Source organism: Felis catus, chromosome C2 (genome assembly GCF_018350175.1).
Source record: "Felis catus isolate Fca126 chromosome C2, F.catus_Fca126_mat1.0, whole genome shotgun sequence".
NCBI classification, from domain to species: Eukaryota; Metazoa; Chordata; class Mammalia; order Carnivora; family Felidae; genus Felis; species Felis catus.
In genome coordinates, this window is record NC_058376.1 from 148,728,165 (window position 1) to 148,740,618 (window position 12,454).

At 44.7% G+C, this 12,454-nt stretch overlaps 1 long non-coding RNA gene across 1 annotated transcript in view; it reads left to right on the forward strand.

The window, feature by feature from the left end:
• Positions 1-8,576: 8,576 nt before the first annotated feature.
• LOC109491573 overlaps positions 8,577-12,454 on the forward strand; it is a 37,251-nt gene continuing 33,373 nt past the window's right edge. Inside the window, exon 1 of the long non-coding RNA XR_002735737.2 lies at positions 8,577-9,279. This is a non-coding gene — a long non-coding RNA (uncharacterized LOC109491573). The remainder of the gene's footprint in view (positions 9,280-12,454) is intronic.

Consider the following 12,454-nt stretch of genomic DNA (forward strand, 5'->3'; position numbering starts at 1 on the left):
GGTGGCGCAGTCGGTTTAGTGTCCGACTTCAGCCAGGTCACGATCTCGCGGTCCGTGAGTTCGAGCCCCGCGTCAGGCTCTGGGCTGATGGCTCAGAGCCTGGAGCCTGTTTCCGATTCTGTGTCTCTCTCTCTCTCTCTGCCCCTCCCCCATTCATGCTCTGTGTCTCTCTGTCCCAAAAATAAATAAACGTTGAAAAAAAAAATTAATTAAACAGAATGAAATCTTCCCAGTTTATATGGGATAGGGATTAGAAGGATAAGCAATCTGAGTAGCTGTTTGTGTACTTAATTAACTTTTTCTTTATTTCAATATCTAATACACATTTATTATAGAAAATTAGAAAATGCCAACAAGTAAGCATAAAAAAATTGGGGCACCTGGGTGGCTCAGTTGGTTAAATGTCTGACTTCAGCTCAGGTCATGATCTCGTGGTTTGTGGGTTCGAGCCCCATGTCGGAATCTGTGCTGACAGCTCAGAGCCTGGAGCCTGCTTCAGATTCTGTGTCTCCCTCTCTTTTTGCCCCTCCCCCGCTCATGCTCTCTCTCTCTCTCTCTCTCTCTCTCTCTCTGTCTCACTTGTTGTCTCTCTCTCAAAAGTAAAGTACAAAAATTAAAACATTGCATTTCTACCACTTAAGGATTACTTTTGTAACTTTGGTCTAGAGCATACCTTTTGTGGTGGATGAAACTGTTCTCCCAATTCTCCACTCCCCTGTAGTTGTATTAAATATCCACACCTTGTCATGGCTTCATAGCAGGTGGACTAAACTTCCCTGCCCCTTGATTTCAGACCTGGTTTGCGTGACTTGCTTTGGCCAAGGGGGTGTGAGTAGACATAATGAACTTAGAGGCTTGAGGTGTGCTCGTGTGGCTGGGTTTTCCAATTCTCACTCGTGCCTTTCACCAAGAGTAGGACATGCCTCAGGCAGGTGTTGGTCTAAGGTATAGACCTGGTCTCAGCCTGAAGTCCCACCATGGCCACCCTAGGTAATTCCAGAGGACCAGCAGATGAGAGAATATGGAATAAATGCTTATTATGGCACACCACTGACATTGTGGGGTTACTTTGTGCATCATATGTGGCAACTAGTGACCCATACACTCTTCGAGATCTTTTCCTCTGCACAATTTTTAACCGAGCTGAGATTATACTCTAGTTTTGTAGGCCACTTGTTTCGATTCTTGTACTTAGCTTAATTTTTATGTTAGCTAACGTTGAAACCGTATTCAAATTTCTCCAGTTAACAAAGAAAATATCCTTTACAGCTGGCTTATCCGAACTGGTTTCAAATCAAGGCTCTGACCTTGCATGTGGTTATGTCCTTAAATCCCTTTTAACCTAGCACAGTCCCGTTTGGGATGACACTGGCATGTTGCAGATGAACATTTTGGCTAGAGTACAACATCGGTGACGCTGTGTGCTTTAGAGCACACCACTTTGGGACACCTTAACGTCTGGACGACCCTTTTGTGAAGATCTCACATACAAGATACGGCAGGGCTGAGGCTAAGGCCCGGCTGAGTCAACCAGTAAATGTACAAGCCAGTTTAGATTTAGACAGAATTACTTACACAGGCAGTGAAAGGAAGTATGCTGAACGTGCCAGCATGTCATGATCCTTTCCATGGTCCCCAAGAGGAACCGCACTGAAACTGCACAGGCAGGTGACTGCGGGTGAATCGTGGGACCCTGTTGGTGGACTAGCCAAGGGCAGACCGCAGCCAAGCAGGGATGCATGCAGGATTCAAAGGCAGGGAGAGGCAGGGATGGAGCAGAAGGCCACCTTCCTCATCAGAACCTGGGTGGCGATGAGAAGCTCTTTCATGGCAGCCTCCCAGGGGAGAGAGGGAGGCCAGTGGGAGATGGCCTCATGGCAGCTCCCTACAAGCCTCTCATCCGTGTTCTGAAATCGCAAGACATTCTGCCAAGACCAGATTAGCTGCCACTCAAGACTTTGCCTGTGTGGATACATTCAAGGTCACCAAGACCCTTGGTGGCGCCATCTTCCTACGTCTTCCCGAGCGATCCTAAGGTTGCCTGTTGAGTGAAGGTGCTGATGATGATCTGAATCTCCCACTAAAGTGATCTGTGTGATGCTCCTATGTCACTCGATGAATGTTCAGTTCCCTGTCCACCGTATGTCGAGGATGTTAGCGGCGACGCATAAAGCTTGCCTGAATCACCATTTCAATAGTGTCAGTGAGACAGTGGTCTGCTCTTCCTCCTGTGTCTGCTACCTGGCATTCTGGGAAGTGAGCTTTCCCTCAGCCTCTGAGGCTCTCCGGAGCCTCTGAAATTAAGTTCCTACTGAAAATGTGGGATTAATGCTTGATTTCTACAACTGCATATTCCCATTTTTATTATTAAAAAAATTCAAAGATATAAAAAAAGGAAAAAATGGTACTGCAAACACTCTTATGCCCATGACTCAGATTGAAAAATTGTCAACACTGACTGCATTTGCTTTATCTCTGTGAGTATATATTTTATTTTTCCTGAAAGTAAATTGCAGACATCATTACCCCTTATTACCTCAGTAAGCATTTCCTCAGAACAAGGATATTTTGCTACATAAACACAGTGCCCTTATAACTCCCTAGATAATTAATATTAATCTCTAGTATTATATTCATCATATAAATATATATAGCTCAACATTAGACTCAAATTTAAGTTTCCCCAATTGTTCTCCAAATGTCTTTTATGTGTTTTTTTTAAACAAAATAAAACCAGAGTCCAATCAAATTTCATGCATTACATTGACTTTGTTTAGTTTATTTTAATCTAGACAATCCTCTTCTCCCAGTGGCTTTGATTTTAAAGTTTATTTTATTTTGAGAGAGAGAAAGAGCTGGGAGGGGCAAAGAGAGAGAGAGAGAGAGAGAGAGAGAGAGAGAATCCCAAGCAGGTTCTGCTCTGTCAGGCACAGAACCCCTGACGTGGAGCTCGAGCTCACGAACTGTGAGATCGTGACCTAGGCTGAAATCAAGAATCAGACACTTAACCAGCTGAGCCACCCAGGCGCTACTGGCATCGATTGTTTTTTTTAAGGGTCTAGGCCAGTTGTCTTGTAAAATGTCTCAAATTCTGTATTAATCTAACTGGCTTCTTCATGGGTCACTTGACTGCTATTTCCATAGATTTTTTTTCAGATTCAAATTATGTCCAAATGCTTGATGAGGTCCAACTTAAATATTTCTGGCACCCACAGGTAACGTTGCATGCTTCATACTGCGTCTTCTCAGGAGACACGTGACCTCAGGTTGTCGTTCTATAAGGGGTGCTGCATTTAAGTGGCTATTTAGGTTAGCAATGACCACAGTTCTTCCTTGTAAAAAGCACATCACCCCTTTGTGATTAGTAAGTAATCTATGGGGTGATACCTTGGCACAGCGTGAATATGTGTTCTCCAACTGTCTTTCACTGTTTGGGTTGAGCGTGTAAAAATAATGGTCTGTCCGTACGACAAGGGAGGTGGGCACTGCAGTGAAGTATCTACAAGTCAAGGAACATTGAGGACTGCCAGCCCCCACAGGTAGCTGGAAGAAGCATGGAAGGATCCTCCCTACAGGTTTCAGAGGGACCATGGCCCTGCCGACACCTTCATTTCAGACCTCTGGCCTCCAGAGCTCGGGAAATTAGTGTCATCTAGAAGAAAGAATGCTGGATTGGGAGTTGATCCAGATTCTAACCTTCTTACCAACAGCCCATTGACTTCTGAGTCTCTGTCTCCTCGTCTATGAAATGGACCCTACATTTGTCACACTTACTTCAGGGTTGGGGTTGTAAGGATAACTACCTCTGTGTGTCAAAGGAGACATTGTTTGCATAGGGACTACGTAAACAAATACAGGCTTAAAATGAATCGAGAATTATATGGGGTGTTGCAAAATGATGCTTTGCTTTTCTTCTCTGTTTATTAGCTGACTTTTTTTTTTTCTGTTAAGGAAGAGCTTTCTCTCACCAGCTAGGGATGAACTAAAGCTGCTACACACACAAGAAAATGAAGCTACATATCTTTTTTGTCCTTTAATTATCAATTTTCAGAATAAGGACTTGATATATTAGTTATCTCCAGTAATGACAATTGAATTTTTTCCTTTTTTTCCTTTATCTTTTAAAAATGATTACTATAGACCCATGCGTCTTCGTGTATTCAAAGTTTTATAATAAATTGCAGTCATTATTCTTTTTTTTTTTTTTTTCATGCTCCAATGATCTCAAGTCTGGCCAGTGGCAAGCCCTTCAAACTTGACTCCCATGACCTGTCTTGATGTGTACCTCATCATGACCCTCATCAACTTCAGTGCTTTTAATTAATAGAGCAGTGCACCACAAGTGAATCGCAATGTAAACTATGGACCTTGGGTGATAATGACACATCAGTATAGGTTCATCCATTGTGACAAATGTGCCACTCTGGTGTGGGATGTTGTTAGTAGGGGAGGCTGTGCATGAGTGAGGGGCAGGGGCTACAGGAGAACTCGGTACCTTCTGCTCAATTTTGCTATGGGCCTAAAACATCTCTAAAGTATTTTTTAAAAAAGAAATACATTAATTTTAAATTATGAAACATTGAGCAATTAATAATTATAGAGAATAAAAGAATATAATATAGAAATATTTCACCCATTCTTCTGTCCTTCTCTCCTTCCTCCCTGTCTCTCTGTCTCTCTGTCTCTCTCTCTCTATCTCACTCTCTCTCCCAGCCCCTTCCTGGAGGTTATCACCGGGAGCACAGGACTCTGTGGTACATGCACCCAAGATGTACTATGTGAGTATAAAAAAGAATGAAAAAGCCCTCCATGTGCTAAAATGGAGTGATTGCAGAATGTATTGTTAGTGTGGGACGGGGTGGGGGAAGGCACAGAACAATATATATATAAGATGTTGGTTTCTGTAAAAGAGAGGAGAAAACAGAATGCGCATTACTTACACACCTATATCCATTTGCTTAGTTTTACAAAAAGAAACACTGGAAAGATAATCAAAATGGTTGCCCGTTAGAGGTAGGATGGGGAAAATAATGGAGGGGATGGGAATAGAAATGAGGCTTCTCTGAAAACAGCTTTTTATATCATTTGGATTTAACTGCACAAAAATTTTACATATTCACAAAATAAAATTAGAGAAGAAAAAAGCAAACTTTGAAACTGAAAACAAATTAGGCTCGAGGAACCCAACTGCATAATAAATTAGTAAGAGCTATGCCAAGGAAAAGGGTTTTCAGACATCTTTGACATGGTTTTCTGACAGTCTGTTCTTTGTGAGATGTATTCCAAGAGCAGAAAGAACTGCAAGAAAATAGTCAACTTCACTTGGTAGTTTTATTAGGAACATTCTGTTTTAATTTGTGGACAGTTTTAGGTATGTTGTAAGATAAAGCAAAAAAGTAAATACTTGAAACTATTTTCTGTATATTATAGAATAAAGCAATTAATTAAACATATTCTAATATTATTAGGGGCCAAACGTTTTCAGGGTAAAAGAAAAGAGGTCCAAATACAAAATAGAATAGATTTAATAGAAACTCTTCATTGTTAAATTTGAAGTGGAGTAAATATGAACCCATGATTTGTATGTGTGTATATAAATATGTATAAAATCCATAAAGGACCTGACAGAATGACCTGTCTCAGTTTTAAAACACTTGTGTGCTGGGAACTCCCTCAGTTATATAAAAATATATATCTATTTATATATGATAGTTCTGTGCATTGAAAGGGCCTAGAAGCAGTGAGCACCCCAAGCACCTAGATCTTTAATTCTAAACAAAATTCCCACTCAAAAGAACCAGGGCTCCTCAGGGTCAGGGCTGGGGCAGGGAACTATGAGCAGAGTCTGAAACATCTTGTTGGTCCAGAAAATAAGCAAATGCTTAAAGACGGCAGGGTACGATGTTTGCTGGGATGGAGGGAGCTCCCAGGACATGGGGCTATTCAGCTTGAAACCTGGGACAAGTTGGTCACTCGGTCAAGTCTTCTCCAGACAGGCATTTGGATTATTTCCAGTTTTGTTTTTTTTTTTTTTTTTTTTTTTGCTAATGTAAATAATGTCACAATGACAAACCTCTTGTTTGTTTTGTATTTGTGGATGTGCATATTCAAGGTAGATTCCCAGCAGTGGAATTCCTGGGCTAGAGGGTAAATACACCTGTCCTTTTGTTAGATGTTGACAAATTCTCCTCCACGGAAGTGGTTATGCTGTTTGGCATCCAATTCTTTGTCCTGATACTTGGATCTGACCCAGCAGGGACAGAACATCTTATGATGCCGTAGTTAGGAAGATAAGTGCCTGCCATTTATTTCCAGGGAGTATAAATGACGGTCATCAGCTTCTTTCCTAGATAACTATCTTGATAGCAGGAGAAGGAGTGAGGAGGAAAAGATGCTTTGACATCTTTGGGGAAGGCTCTAAGTCCGGATTTTCCCTGCATCCCCGCTCTGCCTGGGTTTCTGGAACTCTGACACGCTACTTAGGCAAGATAACAGACTCCAAGCCTACAATTCCAAGCCCATTCTCTTTCAATACCCAGACCCTTGTCACTAGTTAACACAGGGCATTCTCACCCAGGTCTGCCTTTTTGGGCCCTCAGCTTATTTGGGCTGTCGAATTGGTACTGGGACCACATACAAGGGCCTCCCTTCTCTGTCCTAGCCCTCTTGTTGCTAATCAGGGCACCATGCTTCTCCCCTTAGCACTGCCAATACCTAGGACAGGAGTTTTTTGTCCATGTACAAAGCAACAGAAGCCTTCCCAGTGCAGCTGTTTTGTTTTGTTTTCTTTTTTTTTTTTTTTTTTGCTTCCTCCCAGCAAATAGAACATTTACATTTTCATAAGCATACCCAGATTTTATGAAACCTCAAACAAATTCTGCAAGGAAATACAGCAATTGACATTACAGCTATTTTGTCCCAGTCCTCATGGAAACCTCTCATTCAGTTACGTGAGGTTCCAGGCCTGGCTACGGCCCTAAGACAGGCTGTGTCTGGATGACCCCAGGGGCTCTGGATGTGGCACCGGCTCTCCCTCTCCCCCAAGAAAGCATGGTGTTAATGTGAATGAGCTAGATGTATAAGTGGTTACAGAAATCAACCTCAAAGCATGCAGTTGAGTGAAAGAACAAGTTGCAAAAGCAAATAGAGTATCTATTGAAGGCCCACAAAGCACTGCATCATTCATGGAGACATCTGCACAGGACCGGTATACAGGGGCCACTGCTAGGAGAGCCGGTTGGTTTCTGGCTGCTTACTGCTGTGATGGGTGCCAGGCCCCATGCAGGTTGTTAAATATCTTGATATTGTGTCCCCCTCCAACAGTGGCACAGTGTGAAAACAAGCACAGAGAAGTACACAACGTTAGGGTGGTGGGTACTTAACACACGGCAGAACGGAGGGAAATGGTTTGCAGGTTAGAGGATTTGACTTTGCCTATAGCTTACTTTGTTCTTTCTCTTTTCTGTTGTTAAGGATATGAAAAAAATATGTGCAGACATTAGCATTCATTAAGTGTGTATCTGGATGCTTGTTCTATTATTCTCTCTATATTTTTTCATATACTCTAAATATTGAATTATTTGTGTACATATATATTTTAGAGAGTGGAGAGAAAGCCTGAATGCAAAACAGTGAGAATGGGTTTGGGAATAGACTTAAAGCCTCTCTAATTTGTCTACAGGAGAGGGAGGAGGAGGGATACGGAGTCTATTCATCCACAAATACCTGCCTTTTAACTCTGTTAGTCACAAATTCCCTGCAATCCCAACAGTCGGCCAGGGGGTTGGTAACACATCAGGTGCTCACTGACCCCTGAAAAGCCTGAAGTCGACCTGTAAGCCTGACATGGAAAGTCTCCAAGATGAGAGAAGCGATCACTGAGCGACATCGGCAGTTGTCAGCTGTCGTGACTGATTACCTCTGGGAGGGGGTGGGGAGGGACAGAGGGAGTGGTGGAGGACTTTCACATCTTATTCTTTAGAACTGTGCTTAGTTTTGTTTGATGTTTCATAGTAAGAATGAATGAATGCATTGCTTTTAAAATTAAAATAATTTAAAGTGGTGAGGGTCACAGGAGAGGTACAGGCAAAGAGCCTTAAAGGAAACAAGAAAGGCCCCATGGAGGAGATGCAGGGGCCCTGAGGAATAGGTAGGACCTGGAATACAGAAGCAGGGGAGGCGGAAGACAGCGGGGCAGAGGCATCGAGGTAAGAAGCAGTGGTGGCTTCAGGAAGGGAGTATGGAGCTCTCCTGGGAAGGACCTGGTAAATACACCAGGGCCAGATTAGGCTGGACTTCGGGTTTTAGGCTGGGGAGTCTGACTTCCACTTCTCTGCCGCTTCCCCTCCCTGGAGGAATCAGACTACTGCCCAGGGGGGCTATGGTTGCCCAAGCGGGACTGGGCCCCACAGACCTAAGGTGAGATCCACCCAGAGGTCGCTGGGAGATGGGCCAAGGCAGAGGCTTCTCTGTCATTCTCTGTCTCCCATGAGCAGCCCTGGGTGCCACGTTCCCGGAAAAGGAGGTGGGTGGGAGAGGGAGGGCAGGCGGACAAGTGCATTCTTACTGAGCTATGATCAACTGCTGGGCACATGGCCTGGGGCCTGGAATGAAACTAGGAAACCATTAATTTATATAATCTGCTAATTAAGCTAATTGTCTGAACGGCACTTTTTTTGTATAGTCATCATAAAGAGGCATAATGAGCATAAAAACAAAGGGTCTTTCTTTTTTTTCTTTTCTATGTCTTAATCATCACTTCAAATATCCCTCCCTGCCTGGTTGCTATAATTATAGGCTCTCGGTACAGAAATGAAGCTGGTTTCCAGAGGATGTTGAGTTCACATCCCTGTTCTGCCAGAAAGCTGGCCCTGTCCTATAGAAGCTTCTGAAATTAGGAATGCTTCTCTCGGCGTGCAGATTTCCTTGGATGCCTTTTGATCACACAGAGACAGATATTTCAGAATGCCAAGAGACAGAGACAGAGATTCCTCTCCCTACGCAATGGAGAAGTCATATTGTGATAGAAAAACATGGTGCTGTAGTGGACGCCATGGGTGCTAGGCGGATAGTGTTCTTCCGAGGACTGTAGAACAGAATGCAGGATGCCGTCACCATGACCCCAGAATGTTCTGGAACCCTTGGTAAGAGGCCCACTTGTGTGGTGATGGAAGAATAGGTAGAATGGACACTTCTGTGCCCACACGCACTGAGAAGATCATCTCTAGGCAGTGCTGTCAGCATTCACCCTTGGAAACGCTTGCCACTTCTAGGCACAATGTAAGCTTGACTTTATCAGCCATCTTTGTTGAAAGGCTGCCCATCCAGAGCCCATTTGGCCTGCATCAGGGAGGGAGTAGGAAGAAACAGGGAATTAACATCTCTCTGAACCAGCCCTTATGGGCAGTGACTGACAGATGTGAATACCTTAGCTCCATCACCCTTGGACCTCCATATCCCAGAGTTCCTTCTTAGGATTGGCTCCAGTTACCCACTGCAGTAGCTGGCTGAATAGCACACCCTTACTGGCTACCTCCTCTGCCCAAATTCCTTTCTCCCTCACCTTCCCATGCTCCCTCCACCTTCCATGTAAACTACTCGCTCTCAAATCCTTAACTCAAGATCTGCTTCTGCAGGAGCTCAAACCAAGACCCCCTGCGCAAACCTTGCTGTGGGCAGCTCCATCCATAAACCACCACATTTGATCATTAGATTCGGCTCAGCTCCTCAGTCCTTGCTGAAGTCTCAGCCTTCTGAACTTGGCTGTGGGTTTTCCACTGTGTTCTGCATCCTTGGAGGTGCCCCAGGAACCTCAATGGGCAAGGGAAGCAGGTAGTTCTGGGGACCCCTCACCCCGAGCCAACCTGAATAGTTCTGCTTTAATCTGTTATGCATATGGATTTAATCTGCAAAAGGGCTTCTGCCATTGTCCCTGGAGAAATAAAGACGGCAATCACTGAGCAAGCCCAGTGCTCACCCCAACATGAGAATCTGCTCTTAATGAGCTAAGGATTTCAAGTTTACAAGCCTCCACCTTTGCCAGCCCATCAGAGTGTGGGGTGTCACCATGGGAGAGGTCTGCTGCCCTTGCCCCATGGCCACTACCTTGGCACAGCGTAGCTATCCTCACTTCCTGTTGCCCGAGTGAAGAATATAGTCCATTGTTATTTATGCCTTCTGAAGAGGATCCAGAAAACATCTGTCTCTCTTCCTGTATCTCTAGCCCACACTGCCATGTCTTCCCCTCATACAAACTCCTTCCAATCCAGTTAAATGGACCATTCACTCTGATTTTCAGGGACACTTTCCTTATTGACACCTGTGTTAGGCAACATCATGGCCCCCAAAGGTGGCTACTCTTTAGTTCTGGGAACCTGTGACTCTTTTACCTCATATGACCAAAGAGGTTTTGCAGAATTTGTGATTAAATTAAGGATCTTAAACTGGGGAGATTATCCTGGATTATCCAGGCAGGTCCCTGTCATCACAAGAGTCCTTCTAAATGCAAGAATAGAGAAGGAAGAGAGGGGAGCAGAGTCAGAGATGTGCTAGCAGAAGCAGAGCTCAGTTGAGGTGGAAGGGCCATGAGCCAAGGAATGCATGTAGTTTCTAGAAGATAGAGAAGGCAAGAAGGTGGATTCTAGAGCTTCCATAAAGGAAAGTGGCCCTTCTGACACCTGGATTTGAGCCCAATGAGATCCCTTTCAGACCTCTGACCTCCAGAACTATAAGATAGTAAGTTTGTGTTGTTTTAAACCACTGAGTTTGTGGTAACTTGTTATAGCAGTAATAAGAAACTAGTACATGATATCTGTGCTGTATGCTATTCCCTCTGGCCCCAATACCCTCCCGTCTTCCACCCCACCCCATTCCCACCAAGTTCCCTACTTTCTGGGTGCCATGAAACTTCACTTGTTCCTGCCTCCATCTCCAGGGTCATCCACCCATTAGGCATCTCTCAACACAATCCCCAACTCCCATAGCTCCAAGCCCCAGGGTTGCTCTTCTGGCTTTCAAACATTGCAGCCAATAGAAACAATTTTCCCATTTTGCACAACTGATGCAGACTGACATTTTGAAGAATTTTATGAAAGAAGAAAAGGAGGGGATGAACTCTCAAAACACAAGCATGAGAAAGATTGGTGACATAATCAAGTATAGGCTTTTAGTCTAAAAATTCGGTAGAAACAGGGGCACCTGGGTGGCTCAGTTGGTTGAACATTTGACTCTTGATTTTGGCTTATGATCCCAGGATTGTGGGATTGAGCCCAGAGTTGGGCTTCACGCTGAGCATGGGTTCTGCCTTGGATTCTCTCTCCCTCTCCCTCTCCCTAACCTCCCCCCCCCACCCCCTTTTAAAAAAATCCAATAGAAGTAGCAAAAAACTGCATTAGGATCCTGAGGTTTCTGCTTGGAGCAAGCCTAAAGCACTATCCTGACTTCCTGCCCTGCTCCTCCCTGTGTAGATCTGTCCATGGCTTCCAGATGCTACCTCACCCTTCTTGGAGCTACCCGAAGCCCTCTGAAACTTCCTCCCCATTTCTGGGCTCACACCTTCAGGACCCCATTAGCTCACTCACTTTCAGTCTGAGGGGCTCGACCAGGTGGCAGCCTTAGGAAAAGCTGATGCCCACAATGGCAGTGGGTACTGTATAACTTATTATCCAAACTGGGACACTTTGGGTAGTGAAAGGAGTTGTTAATATTTGTGCTTGGAAAAAATGGGGTAAGGTCAGCTGTTGTGGGCAAACCGGGCCATTTGGCCACCCTGGCAATGAACGGTCCGACTCTTCCTGGAGGACCCAGTTGGGAGATTCAGGGCTGTGAATCTCCTATCTTTCTGCCCACATACCGGAGCTGACAGAGGAAACAAAGCTAACCTCACTCAGACACAGGAGACAGCCAGCCAGACACCAACAACACTAACAATCCTCAGTGGAGGATTGTTCTAGGGGAAAATGTGCTCTGTGCTCAGATAAGGCCGGAAAACCTGGCTTACATAAAAGCGAGAAAGTTTTGGTCTTTGAGTCAGGACTTCTCGGAACCCTTAATCCTCCAGTGTGGGTCATGCAGCTCCAAGAAGAAAATACAGTGTGCCATGTTTCCCTCACAATAGCATGGCTACCTTCCAGAAATCCCATATGGCACCTTGAGGGATAGTCAGAGGCAGATCTGAAGTAGCAGAGTGGCTCAGATTCTCTGATTCGGGAAATCCCGGTTTCCCTTCACTTGGGAAGGCCCCAGAGATCGGTGGCCTATCCCTGAGGAGTCCTCGGGACCCTGCAAACCATCCTTCTCCAGATGTGTGGGAAGGTGTGTAGGGAAGGGGAGGGGCAGTTCTCAGGCATGAGCTGAGTACAGACTTGTACCAGGTAAACTCCACCCAGAGTTGGGGCACGTGTCCTCCCCTCCTGGGTGGTGGCTGCTTTAGAAGTTGCTTTTGTCTTTTGCTAAG